Source organism: Cupressus sempervirens, chromosome 4, assembly GCF_028749045.1.
Source record: "Cupressus sempervirens isolate cs-2001-9-10 chromosome 4, ASM2874904v1, whole genome shotgun sequence".
Classification (NCBI taxonomy): Eukaryota; Viridiplantae; Streptophyta; class Pinopsida; order Cupressales; family Cupressaceae; genus Cupressus; species Cupressus sempervirens.
In genome coordinates this window covers 327,478,207-327,500,230 of record NC_143121.1, presented here as the reverse complement: position 1 = coordinate 327,500,230, position 22,024 = coordinate 327,478,207, and positions in this window count along the sequence as shown.

Here is a 22,024-nt window from a genome sequence, read left to right as displayed (position 1 = left end):
GAGTGCATTTCCCATTGACTTGTGGACCCTAGTTTTCGCAAAAGGCAAGTGATTTTTAATTATTTTATGTCAACAATGGTACTACCATACTAGTACAGTGGTACTGGTTATTTTTTAGTTTTACCACTAGTGATTGGACATCTCACATGCTAAGATAGCTAGAGCTTATAGGTTTGAAAATTATATTGGGTAGTACCATAGACTACAGTAACCTAGCAGTAGTACCATTTTTTGGAGAATGAGTCATATTATTGTTATTATATGTAGTCTAAGTAGTCTACTATCACTATTCACAATCTTTGAGTCATTACTATTTGAGTCTTTTGTTCAACAACTAAGTTGATTTATTTTTTGCAGCCTTTATTATTTTGCAATGTCAAACAAGAGGGGTAACAGGGGTTTCAGTAGGATTCCTAAAAGCCAAGAGAGGCCACCTTTACCAAAATGCAAAAGCATAGTGGCATATTTTGGTGATGAAAATGTTGGCAGCCTACAAGATTCACAAGTTAGATCTCCAGTGCTTATTGAAAAAGGAGATTCATCACAAGTTGGAGACTCTGACCGTATTGAAGTTCAAGTTGGTGAACCTGATATCTCAATCAAGAATGAACTTGAACATGATTTGGAGGCACTTCCTCTGAGTAGGGAGTTAGAAACTAATATTATAGAGTTGGAGTCAGTCCCAGACCAGTCAGGTGAGAAAACCAAAAGTAATTCCATAAATCATGTTCATGCACAAAAGGGGAAAAGAAAATTGGAATCAAAGAAAGATCAATCTCACTAGGATCTTTCTAAAAGGAATTTTTAGTTAGAATGGGTCGAAAAGTATTGGTTCATTGAACTAGTGGCCAATCCAATTGATGGTAAGCCTCCTGTAGAATGCTGATGTAAGATTTGCATAGAGATAACAAAGAAGGAGAAGAGGTTGCAACTTAAACTTGATACCATAGAAAAGCATGTCGGTAAAGTTTACAAAAAGAAAACTATAGATGGAGTTGAAAAATTCATACTAACTTGGAAAACAAAGGACAACTGTCTGCATATCAGGAATGCCAAAATATATGAGTTACACCAGCAAATATGGGAGAAGTGTTCTGTAATAAAATGTTCCATTGAAGATTTTATTGGGAAAGCAATGGAATTGCAAAATATGGGAAAAGTAGTTCAATTAAGTGTGATGTTTTATATTTTGAGTAGAGGATGTCCTATGATAGACTACCCTTCAATTATTGCCTTATTGCGCTTTGTCAAACTTTGAAACTATCCAAACAATCACTAGGTAGGAATGGGCTAGATGTCTTGCATAGGTTGAAAAAGAAGATATGAAATTTTATTGCACTGTCTCTAGATGAAGTTACAACAATTGATAATACTTCTTGGGTGTGCATGCATGTTTATAATGTAAACAATCTTTGTCGTCAACCCTTTCTACTATATGTTGCTAAATTAAATTGTAGTGTGATAGCTGAAAATTTATATGATTTATTAAAGAGTACTCTAATTGAATGTGGAGGTTTGGATAAAATGGAGATTGCCAAAAAGTTGGTGTGTGTTGGAGAAGATGGAGCTTCAGTTATGCAAGGTCATAAAGGCGGTCTTTGCAAAAATATCAAGCATGATTTGGCACCCTACGCTATTCTCATTCATTGCATGGCCCATCGAATGAATCTAGCTTTTGAAATTGTTAGCAATTTTGGTTGTGTAAGTAAAGTGGAATCTCTAATCAAAGAGATTTACCAATACTTTTATTGAAGTCCAAAATGAGTCCGAGAATTTCAACACTTTGCTCAAGGAATTATTGATGGGAAGAAGCTTCTTAAAGACAATGATACCAGATGGATCTCTTTGGATGGACCAGTGCATCGAGTAATCTTTGAATATCCTTCATTGCTTGGACTAATCCACTCTGTGTGAGACAAATTCCCTCAACTATATTCAAGTCTAACTAATGTTAAGATACTCTTAACTTTAGTAGCTATTGTCCCCATGCTACAGGACATGAGAAATATTATAAAAAAAGGTTCAACAAAGAGTTATGTACATTGTAGAATATATAAGCTATGTAAAATGACATGTAATAGCCTAGATACTTTGTATCGATTAATACCATTAGATGAATCAAAGTTTGCAAAATGGATAGAAATCACAGATTTGAACAATCCTCTAAACTTTTTACAGATTGGTGCAAACAATGAGGTTTATGCTAGGGTACATGGAGTTGACATACCAATGCAGTACTATGCCTGCGTCAACCCTGACTCCAACCCCAACAAAGCAGGAAGTGAATTTGAACCAGAACCAAAGAAGGTACTTTCACATGTTACAAGTGAAGACTTCAAAAAGATCAAAGACTCTGTGCTTGACTCTGTCAAGTGAGTTTGCTACAATCTTTCGTCAGAAATTAGATTCAGATTCCCCCAGAGGAACTGCTCGAATCAGTGTCAACTATTTTTCCACAATATTGGTCTCTAAATTATTCGACTAATTTTTGAAGAAGGATGACAACTTTGATTTAGAATTTTTGCAAACCTAAAGTAATCAATGGAGTAACTATAAATGGAATTTTAGATGAATCTTGACTGAGAGATCAATCATATTCTTTTGCAAACATAATGAGGGAACAATATGATCTTATGGAGAACCCAAATGAAGAGGGAGCAATAAAAAAGCTTTGGAAAAACCTTGGTGAAAGTAATCAGTTGAGAGAGTCAATACCAGAATATTTCAAGCTTACTAATTTATGTTTGACAATGATATTGGATTTAGTGGAGGATGAGAGAGTTTTCAATACTTTGGGCTTCCTGAAGTCAAAGGTTAGAAACAAATTAGACAAAAATCTGGATAATTGTTTGAGGCTCTATAATTCTAGGTATGAGGTAGATAGTTTCCCTTATGACAGGGCTCTCAGCATTTGGAGAAACCAATGTCAAAGAAGAGGGATTGCCAACATTTCAAATCCAAGTGGTAGTGGTAGTGGCAATGGTGGTGGTAGTGGTTCATGTCCTGGTATTAGAAGCAATGAAGATGATGTTGACCTTGGCATGCATATTGATGTTGATAGTGAATCTGAAAAAAACTCAATGAACAATGAAATGTTATATGCAATAAATGAGGAAGATTCTTATGGTAGTGATGTTGAGCCAGTCCAGGTGGATTGGCAACTATAATAGCTTCTCAACCTCAAGTTCTAACTTCTGTGTGAGTCAGGGAGTAGGCTAGTAGTAGTAGCTCTGATATAAGACTCTATCTACTAATTAATTATGTTTGTAGAAGTCAATTTATAGCCTTCATTCACTATCCTTTTATAGATGCTTAAATTATTTTTTTGAACATGTTGATGTTACAAACTTACATGTTGAGATTTTCATTGATTGTATTCTTTTAACATGTTGAAATTTTTATTGATTCTAGTTTCTTTAAGAAATTGTAACATAATGCATTTAACAGAATAAGATCTATTTTTAAAAAAAATTGTATTATAATTTATAATTATAAATCAACCTGTAACATAATACATTTAATAATTACAAACAATTACAACCCTTTGCAAATGACTTGATGTCAAATTGAAATGACCATTGACCCTAAATTCCCTTTTGCAGATACAAGGGAGCAACAATAGTTGGTCAGTTTGTAATTGTATATATAATCAGATTATTACAACATAATACATTATGTGTATACAACGTAGTTGCAAGAATCACAATGATTTACATGATTCACACGATTCAGCGATTCAATTCATGATTTAATTCAAGCTTGTTGATTTTGATTCTTGTTACTTTGGTATACAATCACATTACCAATTTGCCACATTTCTAATTATACAATTTTTTCAAGTAGTAGGACTAGGGAAATTTTTCCATCTACTATGTGTAGTAATAGTATGCCAGTGCCTAGCTGCCCAACTATCCTGATCTGCTGGCTCTTGATTCTTGTAACAATTAACATTAAACAAAGTTGAAATTAAATCTAAAATTTGAAATTAAAGAGCAACAAGTAACAAAATGATTATAGTACTATCACTTACTAATTATTACTTCTTAGTGCTATCAGCTATGACTACCACTGACAAAAATAGTAATAGTTTCAGTTTGAGAAAATGACCTAGCTTCAATAAATTTCTTTAGGGCGCTCCATTATGCATCATTTGGAAGCTCCATTTGTTTGAGTTGTAGCTAAATAGTTGCAACCTCATCGACAATAAATACTTTTGAGAGATAGTTTTACATTAATCGATGAATTTATCTATAACTTCATTCATTTTTGACAGTGGTTTGATGCAACTTGCAATTCTTTTGGAGTGGTTTCCTCAAGCAAGTTGCCTAAATCGGAATTCATGTTGTCCTGCAACTTTTTCATGTAATTTTATTTTCCAATGAATCTGTCATCTGAGTTAGCTAGATTTGACAATCCAATAGTCAGCAAATTCAGTATGATGTTATTCGTCTTCATCAATTCTTTGGAAGAAAATTTGAGAGCTTTAGCTATTTCTATTACTTGTTCACAATTGTGATAGATTTCAATGGTCATTACAGAGGCATCCAAGTAGTTTTTTATTCCATGGTCTGCCAAATTCCTGTCCCTAGATCTCTTTACTTTATTCAAAATTTGGTCAAAAATATTTTTTAAAGAGTTGGTGACGATTTGTCTTTTACCCACAATATCATTTTTTACATTTCAAAGACAAGTTTGAGATTGAATTTTAAATCAAGCCATTCAAACAAACTATCATTTTTCTTCATTATTTTGTCTCAATTTTCTTATTTGATAAGCTTAACCATGTTTATTATAGTATCCTTCACATGATGGTCTTCGGAATAGGTCATTCTATTTTTTTCCATTACATTCTCCATCTTTTTCTTCATTTTAAACATCTCTTTTTCACTCTTTTTCAGTATTTCTTCTAGTTGCCCTTGCCAATTAATTGCTCTCTTCCTCTCATCCTCCAATTTCTTCTTCAAATCTTGGATTTTATTTGCAGTAGTTACCTCTTTTTTCTTCTCATCCTTGAGTTCCCTTTTCAAATCATGGATTGTCTTTGTAGTGGACTCCTTTTTCTTCGCATTATCCAATTCCTTCTTCAAATCATGGAGTCCTTGAGTAGATTCCTCTTTCTTCACGTTCTCCAATTCCTTTCTCAAATCGAGGATTTTCTTTACAACTGACTCCTCTTTTTTCTTTGCATACTCCAATTCCCTCCTCATATGATGGATTGTGTTAGTGCTTGCAATAGCACTAGGCTTCATTTTCTTTGCATTCTCCAATTCCTTCTTCAAATCACTGATAGTTTTTGCAGATGACTCCTCTTTTTGTTTCATATTCTCCAATTGCTTATTCAAATTATGGATTGTGTTTTCACTAGATTCCTCTTTTTTCTTCTCATTCCCCAATTCCTTTTGCAAACTAAAAATCATCCTTGCCCTAGACTCTGAATTTTTCTTTTCATTCTCCAATTCAATCTTCAAATTATTATTTTCCTTGACAGCAAAGTCCAGGTCATTTTTCAATTTATTGAACATGACCTATGCACTACTCTCTATAGACTTGAATAATTGTGTAGTAGAGGCTTGTTCACGCTAAAGTCTTTTTTGCCACTCATCCAATTCTTTAGTCAATTTTTGTGCAAAGCCAAGCGCTTCTAAGACTTTACAGAGAAAATGCCAATCAACTATATCATAAGCCTTTTGTTCATTCATCTTTTCTTACTGGACAATTGTCTCTATAGAAGAAGATTTCTTTATCTTGTTTTGCAATTCTTTGAACCTATTGTGTGCTACTTTCTCCTTCACCTTCGCATTATTAAGGTCTGCTTGTAACTTTTCAATTTTCTTTATAAGCCTTTTGTTTTCCCTCTCTGCTTTCAGAATTGTAGAGTAGACCATTTTGTTGCTCTCTTTTGATATATTGATTTTGTCAATATTTTTCACTTTTGACAAATCCATTTGAAGACTTGTAACTTGTATATAGTTATGATTTATTACATTTTTTGGTGGATTATTATCTCTACCCAAGGGCATAACAGCCATGAAGTTCATCATTTCATTGTTTGGATCATATGTTGGAAATATTCTGTTAGTAGATCCCTGACATTCAACAACTGCATCACTTTTTAAAGTCTTCATAATTTACCTATTTCTTTCACTTGTCTATTCAAACTTTGATGCACACTCGTTCAAACTAAAATCTAGGTTTGCTGACACAATTGAGTGTTTGAAAGGTGAATTATCAGTTGTATCTGTAGACACCTAAAAACCTTTAGAAAATAAAGTATTTTTATTTTCTGAAAAAGTCCTGATGACATCATCATTAATTAATTAATTAATTAATTAATTTTTATGCCATTAAATCCCTTTATCTTAATTAAAAATATTTAATTAAGGAATCCCTCCCAAAAATGTTTAAATCTTATTTAAACATTATTTCCTTATTTATTAATTATTTAATTAATAAATTGACCAAAAATCCTAAAATAAATAAAAAATTTATTTTTTTCCCAAAAGTTGGCCAATTTCCTTATGACCAATAACCTCTTCCAAAATCTTCTAATCCTTCTTTAATTTTGATTAAAGGCTAATCCCATCATTTCCTACCCCTAATCCCAACTCAAAATATTTAATTAAAATTAAATATTAATCCTCATGTTTATTAAAAAAGTTTTAATAAATATCTCCTCAACCCAAACCCTTGAAATAAATAAAATTTTATTTATTTTCTAAAAATCTAATTTATCCTCATCCTAAGAAGTTCTAGACTCTTCTAGAAAGTCTTAATCCTCATCCTAGGAAATTCTAGACTATTCTAGAAAGTCTTTATCCTCATCCAAAATCTAGACTCTTCTAGAAGATGTCTTTAAACCTAATCCTAATCCCCTCCTAACCTTGTCACATTCCCTAAACATGGGTTAAAACTTACTAACCCAAGCCAAAGTTAATAAATATCTCCTCCTTCACCCACCCTCATTAAATGCCATCCACTTGCCTATCCCTAAGCTAATCCTAAACCATCCTAATCCATCCTCTAATCATTTGCACAAGCCTAAACAAGCTTTAAACCTTCCTAATCAAGTCCAAGTCGAAATTGCTCTCATCACCCTCAAAATATCTCAACCATAAAACTTTATGAAGTCCACTAGGTCATAAATGACTCTTACAAGCCCTTTTATTGCTCTTACAAGTCATTATGAGGGTCTTTATGAAGATTTTATCTCTTGAGCCTCCTTTGTTGACTCATCCTTGCCCTTTCCTCCATCCTCTCACCATGTGACATGTGTCACTCCTTGATTGGCTATAAGGAAGCACAATCCATGTGCTCTCCTCTCATGCAATCTGAGCCCTCCATAAGCTTTTTCCCATCCTTGCATCTTAGCCCTCAATCCCTCAAGCCTCTTGCCTATAAATTGGATCCTTCCCCTTTGCAAAATAACACAATCCATGAAGTAAAGTTATAATGCTATTTTGAGAGCCAAATCCATACTAAAGCCATCTATCCACACCAAAAATCCACAATCATCCATTGAAGCCCTTTTTGAAGCATAAAGCTTGAGCATACATCCTATCTTTTTAGACAAAGCTACTCAACAAGAGAGCTTCTCATTGAGAGAGCCCATTAATGGCTCATATTTTCAATTGAGATCTCATCTTAGTCTATCTTGAAGTTTATGAATTTTGTTTAGTTTGTAGAAGCTTTATTTAAATTTGGTTTCTATTAGCATACTAACATTTTCTCATATACATTTTGGCACGCCCGGTGGGACCCCGCATGGATCATCTTCATTAGCTTTTTTAGTCAAGTTTTGTATGTTATTTTCTGATTTTGGCTAATTTTTCTTGTTTTTGTGATTGGTAGGATTGTATAAATTGGTTTTGTAGGTCTACATGAGCATGAAGAAGACAAAGGAACTCATAATCTATCTCATAGTGTTTGCAGATTTTTCAAGCTTATAGGTGGACAAAGAACTTGAAATTCTTCTTCCTCTTCTTGTCTATATTCTTCTTATTCCATCCACTTCTTCTTCTTCTTCTTGTGGGAGATCTTGGCCATTTTTTTTTAAAGAAGCAAAATCATACACACTTCTTTTTAGTGCTTAAAATGAACCCCCAAATCATACTTAAATCCATTGAAAAATTAAAAATTTGCAAGAAAGAAAAAATCTTTTAACAAGTGAAACTAAACCAATCTAATCATTTGCATCCTTGCAACATCAAGGTTTTAGATGCATTCATGCAAAATTAGGAACACTTCATTTTTGGGAATTTAAAAAGAACTTCAAGTTTCCATTTCAAAAGGTTCAAAATCAACACTAAGTGCACACTAAAGTTCTTTTAAAAAATCTCATGAAAACTAAGAGTCCTAAATGGTTGCCAAAAATTGTCCTAAAAACTTTGTTATTTGTTCCAAAAAAATGTCTTATTGCAAAATCTTGAATGTTTCTTAGGATTTTCATGCATCAAAACAATCTAGGAATATCATTTTTGGGCTTAAAACATGCAAACTAGAACACAAAATCTTGAATGAAAAGCAAAGTCCAAAGAGTCATTTTCACTTTTGAGTCCAAAAACAATCTTGAATGATCTAAGGTTAAAACAAAGCACTTCAAAGTTCTTAAAACAACACACAAAATCTCAATCTTGAATGCTCAAAGGAAAAAACTTGAATGTTTAATCACTTGTCTTTGAATGGATGTTGCTAAAATCACTCTTGAGTGCCATGGATTAAAATCAAAGTTTTTTTTTTTTATGAATGCATGATTAAAACAAAAAAATCCAATCTTGAATGCCATAGATCAAATAATCATCTTTTGGAGCATAAAAAGAATCCACATTTTTGAAATCTTCTAAGTTATAAAAACTAATAAAGACGCTTTGAGTAAGTTTGTAGTTGGACTCACCCTCTTTAATCACCCATCAATTTAACCATTGGTTGCAATCTCAGTGCCATCTATGGGGATGGGTCCACCTAAGAGGGTGTTAAGTGCTCCACGCAAATCAAACTCCACTCACTTGGGTTTTTAGTGGTTTTTCTAAGTTAGAAAATTCCTTGAATACACATTAATCTCGCTCACACTTCATTTGGGCATAAAAATTGGACAAATCTTGACGTGGAGGGCCTCCAGGCACGCGCTTGAAATCGAATCTCACACACCGTTGTTTTGGGCTTAAAATAAACTCACACTCAATCTTGAATGCCTTAAAGAAAAATCAATCGATACTTGACGTGGAGGGCCTCCGGGCGCGCGAGTTTACTTTCTTGTTGACCCTAACTCTTCTTCTTGTTTGCATTCTTCGATCGATTTTATTTTTGTTGACGCTTCAAAGTTGGAATAAACATTGTATCTTAAACATGAGTGCTTGCAAAGTCTAGATCAGAAAACTTAAGCGTCAGTTGGAAAAGAATTCTGTCTTTTAGCCCAAGATCATCCAAGTCTTCTCTCCCCTTGTCGTCTTTCGAGGCTATCTTGGGTGCATAAGATTAGGATCCAAAATCTTGTCTTAGCTTTTTAGGAGGCCTGCTTGGGGATTTCATCACCCCTTGGGACGACCTCAACTCTAGCGTTCTGGCGGAGTATAAAGATCAGGAGGTGAATCCAAAGACACCTCTCTTGGGATCAAAATTTTGTCACTCGGGCTAAGCCTCAAGGAACTTTATACCCTTGAGAAGTGAAAGAGGAGAAGTGGGTTACCGCTCCTCTCGGCTATGTGACATCTTTTTGGTTTCATCTACAGATTTGGGCCTCACGTACCTTGTGTATATCGAGGACTCCCTAGCTAAACCAAATTTCATCCTTGTAGAAAGCTTCCTAAGATGTTGGTGTGTTTGACGTACTTGCTCAAAACTTTTGTCTGCTTGTTTGTTCATAGCTTTTGAATGAATGTTTGCCAATTTTGGTCAAAATCCCAGAAAAGCAAAAATCTTCCAACTCAAGGCATACTTAGCGTAGTCACTGCCTTATCAGAAAATCATCCAAGCTCCCCCGATGCAACCAAATCTATCTAGTTCTTTGCCTTAGAACAATCCCAAATCCAAAGTCCATCCAAATCATCCCCCCAGCCAGCTAGCAACCCAATCCAAAATCACCCAAGCCTTTAAAGAGTTGTTGTCACTTTGCTAGATTTTTCTATCCAATCAATCCTACCAATCAACCAATCTCACCAAGGTTATCCCTCTGACAGAGCATTGTCTAGGGTAATCTAGCTTCATCACTTGCATCCCTCATCACCTTGAGCTAAAGGTTGGGATCCACAAGTGGTCAATCTCATGTCATGCCCATAGGATCATTAGTCTATCCTCAAGTTGACACAGCCACCACCAAATCTAGCGCATAGGAAAGCAAAACTCTCACTTTTTGATAGCATATCCTTTAAGTCTTCCATCCACAGGAAAGCCAAAAATCTCTAGCCAATCCTCCTTAGGTCTGTCATGTAGCTTTGACTCTCCCTAGGAAATCTTTCATCAGCCAATCCAAAATCTGTGCTTAATCCAAATCCAACCATGAGCTTCCGTGTTCATCCATATGCAAGACCCCATCCCCATCAAACTCATCATCAAAGCATGAAGTACCAATCCTATCATGATGTGTTTGGTCACATTGTCCTTGCTCCCGCCACCTCCTATTCCAATGATGATGAAAATCTTGTTGACTATGATGGGTATATTGAAAGCCTTAGAAACATTCCCCCAAGCATCCCCCAAAATCCAAGAGTTATTCCAAACTATCTAGTCATGCCATCTGATATTCCAGCTTCCCCTCCATCACCCCATCAACCAAGCTTCCAATCTTCCACCCCCATCACACTAGCTATTCCTGTCAATCCACCTCCACCTTCGACACACGAGTCTCCAATGAATCTCCTAGAGGAAATACAAGAAAAGTTGCCTCCAATAGTCGATAAGCCATGTCATCTAATCCAACCATGTGAAGTAGTCAGTGATGAAGCTTCCCCATCTATAATATCACCTCCATCTCCCATAGCTATCATCCCCATACCATCCATCAAATTGCTTAAAATCCTTCCACTTCCCGCAAGCATCAAAATCCCACCACCTATCAAATCCCTCCAAATCATATCCACATTGCCTCCAAGCATTTTCAAAATCTCTCGTAATGACCCTTATGCATCCATCTTCTACTCACCCATCTCCACTACTAAATCTCCCATCTATCCATCCACTGCCTTTGAAGAATCCATCCCTTCACCTCCTATCACACCATCCACTCCAAACCAATCCTATCAAGATCCTGCCCAAAAGCATGTTGACATCCCCCAAAGCATAAATGAAGATATCATCGTACCATGTCTTCCATCCATAGTGCAGTCACCATCCCCTCCATCTCCAAAACCTCAAGCCATACCTCCTCTACTACAAAGTATCTTTTTATCCTATCAACTAAATCAAGATCCTATCCTACCATCTCCTAGACTCCATGCTTCCATCTTACCACCTATCCAAGCTATTCCACCATCTATAATCTACCCTCTTGGTTCACTTACATTCATCCACGGTGGCCCTCTCTCAGCAGAAGAATTAAGAACAGTATCTCCCCATTGCAATACACCTAATAAATCACTTCTACCATTTTCCGCAAGCAAAAAGTTTCCTCAGCTTGTTCAAATGCTCAATCGATGGCATTATCAAGGTCAAGGTTTAGGACCACAAGAGCAAGGAATCAGAGAGCCTATTATTGCACAAAAAAATCTAGGATTTCATGGTCTTGGATATGTATCCAAAGGCTCACCATCTAAAGGTGTTGGTACACCACACCCCCAAACCAAGCCTATCTCCAAGCCCACCATGCCAGCCTCCCATCACTCCTTCAAGAAATCTTATGTCATCCCCCCTCCACCATCTTTGCAACCCAAAACAACCTACCATATCCCCCCTTCATCCGCTAAATCCATTTTGGGTCCCTATGTCCCAAAATCTACCATCCTCCATCCTCCTATTAGCCATCATAAAAATCCTATTCCATCCATTCCTATGAAAGATCAACAAAGGCACATATCAGGGCACATCATCCATCATCATCCCCCTACACGCTCTTTCATATCCTCTCCATCTCACAAAGCTTCTCCTAACCATCTTCCCAAAGCTTACCACAACAATGTGAATGCCAACTTCAAAATGCATAAAGCTAAAAATCCACATCCTAGGCAATCATATGTCTATTCTAAAAGACATACTCCAAAAAGGCAAAATCCAATCAAAGAATGCAAAACAATGCAAAAGCCTATGAAAAGAAAATCCAAAACCATGTGGATCCCCAAGAAAAAAGTTGAAACCCAATTCATAATGGCATCCACCATTGCTAATCCCCCATCTAGTGACTCATGTCCCCCATCTCCTAACTCCATCTTGGGTGCCTATATCCCCAAGCACGCTTCCACAAATCCTCCATCATGCCCGCATCTACCATCTATCCCCCATATGCTCTTTTCACACCCGTCCCAACATGTGCCAATGTTGCTCTTGCAAGAATCCCCATCTCATGCTCCTTTCCAACATTTTCATCCCTCCATCTCCTACCATCAATCCCATCTAATCTGATCTATTGCATAAATCACACATCTGGTGTACCAACAGCTAGCAACAAAATTGAACATTCCAATAGCTAGTGAAAAATCTCAAAAGAAAGCCAAAATAGCTGAAGAAAGCCAAAATCATTCCAGCTAAGTCCAAAGTCAAAAAGTCAAAAAAGAAAAGAAAAATAAAGCGTCCACTGGTGAAAACTTGGCAATTCAAGCGCCTTGGACAAGTACCATGATGAAAACTTGGCAAACAAGCGTCATGCGTAAGCCCGCCATCCTTAGCTTAGCCTATCACCCTCATGCTTTTGGTCATCTCTTGACATCCAACTCCATCTTCCAATCTATCCATCTATCCTCCATCCTCCAGCTTCCATCTCACACCATCCACTAATCTTATGCAGCTTCAGCCAATCATCTCAGCTATCATCCATCTCCCTAGCCCCTTCAGCTTTTTCCATCCTAGCTTCAATCCTATTACATCCATCATAAGACCTCCTTCTGCATGTTATCTTCTGATTGGGGGCACTATATTCCTTGGAGATCTCATCTTGTCCATCCTACCTTGTCATTGGTATCTAGCTCTAGGCTATCCTCATGCAAACCCAATGTCATCTCTTTATATCCATCATAATCCTAGCTATCTACCATCCTATCCAACCATCTCATCCTGCTCCTCTAGCTATCCTTGGTCACAAAATCTCTCATCATCATTGGATGCATCCTGCCAAATCCATATCTTTTGCTATCACCCCACCCTTAGCTTTCGCATCTTGCACAACATCGAACCATCCCGCTATCCTATCATCCTGAGCTTTTGCCTGCTTGTAACTATCTTGGTCCATTAGCTTGTACCATATCTTGATTAGCTCACTTGTAAATATCTTGGTCTGTTAGCTTGTACATCCTCTTTAGCTTAGTACCATTGCATCTATCCAGCGTTCATGTCAGTTCGTCCTTGATCAACATCTTGCACCCATCGCACATCTTGGTTAGCTATTCCAATTCATCCTTTAGCTAGATTTCCTATCACCAAAGTGTTATCTTTCTTAGTTCAGCTTGCCAGACGCATCACTCATCCAAATCCACCAGCTTCGGTGCTCTCCAATAGGTCCTTGCACGATATAGCTTTCCTCATGTCTGATCTTGGTCCGTTAGTGCCTTGTCCTACCCATCTCGTTGGCAAACGGCTCTCTTTTGGATTTTCACTTTCTTTTGATTTGGGATCTTCCCTTTTGGGTCTTGAAGTATCTTTTTCAAGCAATCTCCTTGTTCCCTCCTCAAGGTTGCCACGATCTTCCATATCATGGTATGCTGCGAATGGGGCAATTAGAGTGTAAGGTCTTGATCAGGTCTTTCGTTTGTTTTTCTTTTCTGCTTGTGGGTTCTCCAGTGTCGTTTCCACGCTGCTTCCTCTAGGATTCATGTGTGATGCTGGGGCAATCCTTGTGTATTTTTTTTGAGTTAGTTTGTTAGTCCTTTGGACGGTTGGTGAAAAGGCCTTGATGTTCTTGGTAACCTTGGCAATTAACCAATAGTCCTATAGCAAATCTAGTGCTCAACTACATGGTGGTACTTCTCTTTGAAGTATCCCCCCGCTCAAAAAGCTTCAATGGTTTTCCTTCATCTCCATTATCCCCCACCCATATCTAGCATCTGTCTCTCCTACCCTAGCTGATGCATCAGTATCTCTTTGAATCACTCATCACTCTTAGCTTTAGGGATCCACAATCCTAGTCTTAGGGATCCACCAATCCAAATCAACCCACCAAGCCTCATCTTTCGAGATCCACAATCCTAGTCCTAGGGATCTCCGAAACCCATCTTCCGCCAATCTAACTCTTTGAAATCCTGTTCCATCAGCTTTATAATCCCCTCATCCATATCCCTATCCTGGATTCCTTTTTATAGCACTCTGCTCCTTCATCCTCCACCTTCCCTAAGGTCTTAAGCTTGCTTCCTCTTGTGCATCTGATTCTCCTTTATCATTCTCCCATAGTGAGAGTTTGAGCTATTTCAGCCCCTTCTCTTTGCCAATCTGAGTCTCCTTGCTCATCTCGGATTCTTGTACTTTTCAAGAAGCCATCGAGCCTCGCTTTCTCTCCTCGCTACCTTCTTGAGGGGGCAACTCACAGTCCATTCTCTTCTCTTCTGCTCTAGCCTTGGGCATCTTATTTTCTTATCTTTGATGCCATGCCACTTGCGGCATTACATCAAAGAGGGGCAAAATGTAGACACCTAAAAACCTTTAGAAAATAAAGTATTTTTATTTTCTGAAAAAGTCCTAATGACATCATCATTAATTAATTAATTAATTAATTTTTATGCCATTAAATCCCTTTATCTTAATTAAAAATATTTAATTAAGGAATCCCTCCCAAAAATGTTTAAATCTTATTTAAACATTATTTCCTTATTTATTAATTATTTAATTAATAAATTGACCAAAAATCCTAAAATAAATAAAAAATTTATTTTTTTCCCAAAAGTTGGCCAATTTCCTTATGACCAATAACCTCTTCCAAAATCTTCTAATCCTTCTTTAATTTTGATTAAAGGCTAATCCCATCATTTCCTACCCCTAATCCCAACTCAAAATATTTAATTAAAATTAAATATTAATCCTCATGTTTATTAAAAAAGTTTTAATAAATATCTCCTCAACCCAAACCCTTGAAATAAATAAAATTTTATTTATTTTCTAAAAATCTAATTTATCCTCATCCTAAGAAGTTCTAGACTCTTCTAGAAAGTCTTAATCCTCATCCTAGGAAATTCTAGACTATTCTAGAAAGTCTTTATCCTCATCCAAAATCTAGACTCTTCTAGAAGATGTCTTTAAACCTAATCCTAATCCCCTCCTAACCTTGTCACATTCCCTAAACATGGGTTAAAACTTACTAACCCAAGCCAAAGTTAATAAATATCTCCTCCTTCACCCACCCTCATTAAATGCCATCCACTTGCCTATCCCTAAGCTAATCCTAAACCATCCTAATCCATCCTCTAATCATTTGCACAAGCCTAAACAAGCTTTAAACCTTCCTAATCAAGTCCAAGTCGAAATTGCTCTCATCACCCTCAAAATATCTCAACCATAAAACTTTATGAAGTCCACTAGGTCATAAATGACTCTTACAAGCCCTTTTATTGCTCTTACAAGTCATTATGAGGGTCTTTATGAAGATTTTATCTCTTGAGCCTCCTTTGTTGACTCATCCTTGCCCTTTCCTCCATCCTCTCACCATGTGACATGTGTCACTCCTTGATTGGCTATAAGGAAGCACAATCCATGTGCTCTCCTCTCATGCAATCTGAGCCCTCCATAAGCTTTTTCCCATCCTTGCATCTTAGCCCTCAATCCCTCAAGCCTCTTGCCTATAAATTGGATCCTTCCCCTTTGCAAAATAACACAATCCATGAAGTAAAGTTATAATGCTATTTTGAGAGCCAAATCCATACTAAAGCCATCTATCCACACCAAAAATCCACAATCATCCATTGAAGCCCTTTTTGAAGCATAAAGCTTGAGCATACATCCTATCTTTTTAGACAAAGCTACTCAACAAGAGAGCTTCTCATTGAGAGAGCCCATTAATGGCTCATATTTTCAATTGAGATCTCATCTTAGTCTATCTTGAAGTTTATGAATTTTGTTTAGTTTGTAGAAGCTTTATTTAAATTTGGTTTCTATTAGCATACTAACATTTTCTCATATACAGTATCGTTGTATGCTTCTCCAACTCTAGTTAAACTTACTCCACCTACAATTGTATTTTGAGGATTGCCAATAGACTAAAGATGGCCCATTCCAAATCCTAGCATTTTAGGACTATTTTTTGGATTTTGTACAGAAGTTACTAGTGCATACAGTGGTGAAGTAACCATTGACATTGCTAGCAATGTAATTGTCATAAATTTTTACTTTTTTGCACAAGGTTCATCCATGCTAGTGCTAGTGCCAGTGCTAGTGGGATCAACTACAACTGGATTTGAAGATTTAACAAATAATGTGTTGGGATGACCTTAAGAAGAAAAAGTATAATATTTTTTGCCCTTTCTAGATGAATCATCTTCAATCTTAGAGAGTCTAGTGACTGGATTACATCCTCTTTTGGGTGGGTCTAGTACTGGAACTAGGTTCCAAATCCCTTCACCACTTGCACCAATGGGCCCTATACCTGAATAACCCATTTTTTGTATCATAGTTGCCCCTTTACTATATGTTTTCTTAACAGAATTACTCATTTGAAGTTTAACAATATCTCTACCCCTAATTGACCTAGAATCATGAATAACTTGAATGTTCGTATCAAACTCGAGGTCCTTTTGTCTTTCATTATCACTGTCACTGCGAAAATCATATAATATAGTTGGATGCTCTTTATTCCAATAATTTCTAAAAAGTTCATCCTCCTCAATTTCATCAAAACTAGCTAATGTCATTGGTTCACCCAAATTTTGCCTCATTTTCCAAAAATCAGTCATATTGGTTTGACACCACAATTCAGCTATGTATGCCTCTTTAATTTCTTTTACCATAGACCTCTTAGAAAGTTCAGATGCTTTCTTGTAGAAATTTGAGTATGTCAGAGGCTTTGATTTGTGCAATGTCATAATTTGGGATGACAATTCTTGCATTGAAATATTATTCTCTGTTGCATGTTTCTCCATCCCTTTCTTAACCTCATCCCATGAATCCTTGTTTTTTAACTTTTCTATCAATGGCATCTCCTAATGTTGATATTTTCTCACAGAGTTCCCATTGGCAATAAGTCTCATTTTTATTATGTTCAATGGATCATAATTCCAGTGACTGACAAAATCAAAGCCAAAAAAAGTTTCCAATTCATTTGCCACTTTGAAATCATTTCTCTCAAATGAGAGGCCTCCAATTGTGAAAGGCAAGGAAGGAAATATCATTTTCTTTTGTTGTCCACTGAAAAGTTCATCTGCGCTCTCCATCTGTCATACATATTCTAATGCAAAAACTCTTTTTGTAACATGCATTGGAAGTTTGCAGGGTTCAACCATTGAATCGCAAAACCTTAAGACAATGTACTCTTCCATTAAGAACCAGTCAGCTAATTGAATTTGACTTCCCAGTTGAATGCAATCTTTACAAGACATAGGCAATCTAGGCATCGAAGTGCCTGTGACTTTTTGGTAAATAGGTGCCAAAAAGAAGTCTACAAAATGGTTGTAGTTTTTATTTGCAGCAGTCATCCTCATCTTATGTGTCCACTCATATACTGGACTTGTAGTCTTTGATTTCTTCTAAATTTTCTCATCAAATTTATAGACCTCAATATCAAGCTTGTTGTTCTCTATCTCGAATATTGGGCAATGCTTTGCTAAAAGAAGGTAGCATAAGTAACTTGTGAATATAATGTCTTCATCTTGCCTATAGTGGTACTTTGTTTAATCATCAGTAATTGTTGTTGCATAGATTCAACAATGTGTTGAACAAAATTATATCTTACATCTACCTTCTCAACTGACTAACCTTGACAATGGATATTATAAATCATTTCAAGAACACTAGCCCCTACTTCCTTTTTACTATGCAATCCCAGAAAAAATGATAACAAAGAAATAGTATTATGAACCCATGGCACAAAAATATCATACTGATAAGGAGGTTTATGGTCTATGTCTAGTGTAACACTAGTAGAGGACTCATAGCTCATTAAACCCTTAATAAATGAATCTTGAAAAACTCTTTCTAGTGTGTCATAAGCCTATGCTAGTTTATCCAAGTCAATGTGCTCATTAAAGCTTTGTGATTTAAAGCCTAGCCCTAGGTCTAGTAGAGTGAAAAAGTCACTCTCAGTCATGGATAAAATTTCCTCATGAGTGTTTTGGTTTACAATTGTCTTTCTATTTTCATCATAATTTTGAGTGCATAGCATTACAATTTTAGGGCAAGGGAATACTTCAGGGACAATGAGATTTGCTAATCCAATAACCAGAGTAGCTAGTTTATTTGTATGTGCACGAATATTGTTGTTATATTTGTAATAATTTCTCCCCTTTAGTGAATCTTTCCACTTATTAAACAATGAATATCTAATTCTCATAATTCATAAATCTCCATGGATAACAGGATAAAAAATATCATGACATTCATCGGTGAAACCTAGGGTTTGTAGCACTTGTCTGAGTTCTATAATGTGTTTATTTTCCTTTATGCTTGCACTCGTATAGGAGCTTTTTACTTTGTTTTGTCCATGCCTACTACTAGTTATTACACAAAATTCTTTTTTAGACCCTATTTAAAATAATTGTAAGGTGTAAACCTAAGACAATTAAAATCAAGATTTCTATTGCTACAAATTGCAATGAAAAAAGTTTAAAAAAAATTAAATACCTAGAATCAAGATTGGATAATTGGTGTTGTCATCTAATACTCAAGTTTCACACTTTTAGTCTTTAGAACACAAAATGGAGTTCTGTCAGTATGAGAAAATTTGAAATTTGAAAACCCTATTGTATCGGACTCGACTTGGAGAACTTTCAACTTCTTACTCTAAAAACATATAGGTTAATAGTTAAAAAGAAAGTATTAAGTAATTAATGGTTTTAGGTACTTTATTAACAATATGTACAATGTACATGTAAATGAATTAAAGAGTCAAGACTCAATAATTTAGTAATGTACATAACAATAATAACAAAAAGTAAAAATTTATTACATTGATATACATTTGAATAAATTTGTTCATTTTAAATAAATTAATTAATAAAAATAGAACTTAATTATCGATGATTCAATATAATTTTTGGGTGAATTTGTGGAGTGATATCATTGTTGTCAAGAGTCATCCAGAATCATGACACTTGTCAAGGACACGTGTAACAATTTTGGATGAATCTAAGCACTTGGGAAAGCATTCTCCAAATCGGTCTAAAATTCATCTCAGGCCATCGATCTTTCTTTTAGTCAACGGTCAGGATTTCAATTTTCGTGTAGAATCTTGTAGTACACATGTCTCGATTTTGGGTTAATTTAATTATTAATATTCAATGAAGATATATTAATTTTTATAAAATAAAATTGGTGCAAGATATGAAACAAGTGCCACTAGTACTTGCCTTTAGTTTTTATATAAATCTAATTTAAATTTAATAAATTTATTATAATATATAAAATATTTTAATTAATAAAAATATAATATAATTATATTTTTCTGTAATGATGTTAATTTAAATTTAAATTTTATTCATAAATATATTATATAATAATTTTTTTTATCAATAAGAGGCCAAAGCCAAGATTAAATATTATGTGTTGTAATTAATTATTATTATTTATTAAGCATGATTGCGAGTAGATTTGAACCCAAGACGTCTTTGATAAGAAGCTCACAATTTACCATTGTGTTATAGGCTCTTGCCTAATATATTATATAATTATTGATATATATGTTCTATTACATATATATCATATGGTTATAATTATATTATATTATATGTTATATTATATAATAAAGAATTATAAATAAAAATAATAATATTTTTATAATAATAATAAATCTTAAATGATTATATAATATAAGTAATATTATTTTTAATTGAATGACAAAAAGAAATTATAATTCATGAAAAAATACATTATTACAATATAAAATATAAACCAATGCACTTACATTAAAAAAATAAAACTATTAACGTTAATGAATCACATTGAAAATGACATATTTAGCACTTAGCCCTAAGCCTAGTACCTACCAGCAAGTACTAATAATTATTAATAAATTATAATGACAATAGTTTAATTTAAATAAAATTAAAAAATATAATTACAAATGTTATATTTTTATTCATATTTATTATTTAGTTTCAAAATAAAAATGTAATATAGTTTAATTATCTATAAATTATTAACATATATTGATAATTGTGATAATTGTTTATAAACATAATTATTAATAATATTAACCGAGTCTTCCAATTGACAATGACCAGACATGTGTCATGATTCCAGATGAATCTAGGTACATGGGAAAGCATTCTCCAAATCGACTCAAAATTCATCTCGAGCCGTCGATCCTTCTTTTATGCAATGGTCAAGATTTCGGGTAGAATATTCGAGTACAGATGTCCCGATTTCGGGTAGAAATAGACTTTAACTTCAATCTTTTAAAATTTGACCTGAAATTGAGTCACCGTCCTTGAAAAGAATTTACATAGCATATTAATTAATATAGAGAAAAATAAGAGAAATTGTTATTAATTATTTTACTTTTAAGCTTGAGCAATGAGCATGTCAAAATCATGATGTTAATTTAATTATTTATATAAAATATTATATATATAATATAATTTATAATAACTATTATAATAGTTTTAATATATATAAATAAAATATTTTCTTTTCTATTATAGAAATGATTTTCTTTTCTATCATAAGCTTTTTATTGTAAAGATGATATGAAAAATTCAATGAAGATATATTAAATTATATAAAATAAAATTGGTGCAAGATATCATGAAATAATAAAAATGACAATAGTTTAATGTAAATAAAATAATTACAATTTAAAAATATAATTACAAATGCTATATTTTTATTCATATTTATTATTTAGTTTCAAAATTAAAATATATTATAGTTAAAATATCTATAAATTATTAAAATTTAACATATATTGAAAATTGTGATAATTGTTTATAAACTATTCTTCATCATTTAAAATATTTCATAATGAAAAAAAAGTTAGGAATAGGTGACAAGATAGGTATGAAATAAAAATTTGACACATAAATTATCAAAATTATATTTAACTTTGTTAAGGTTATAATCTATTAATCTTTAGTTTTCCTTGAAGCTCCATTTGTTTTAACCAATCGTATTTTTTTTTAAATAGTTAATATTAACAGTTAACTATTTTTAACAAAGTCACAGACTAATAGTAACATTTCAACAGTGCATTGAGAATCACGATGCCAAAAACAAACTTACAAAGTCGTAGACTAACAAAAACAACATTTTGAGAAGCCAAAAATTATTGTTTTCATTGATAATATTTTAGACTGTATAATGTACATAGTACTAATTCATAGCATAGATATTCAAAATAGCTGATTAAATCAACCTAATTTTACTATTTTGTAATTTACAAAAAAGGGTAAGGCCCAATCCAAAGAAAAATAAATATACCTTAAAAACAATTTTTTTCCCTAAGGGCAATGGGTAAGGAAACAATATTTGAAAATAGGGAATAGGGAACCAAGGAACCAAGGAGGATAGAAGCATTAATGGGCTGAAGGGTCGAGGGCTTGAAGCCTTTAATCAGAAAGGTCTTCAAGTTCATCCGTGACGAATCTGTTGGAGAAGATGATGTCACTTAACTCGTTCAGCCATTTGAAGCCAGTCTCACTGACGTCGTCCAGCAACAACCATTTTAGTAGAAAATCTCTTCCAAGTTGTGCCCACTTACGATGGCGAGTCAATTGTCGTTCATTCATGTTGAGCAAGAAAGGATGCTTATGTATAA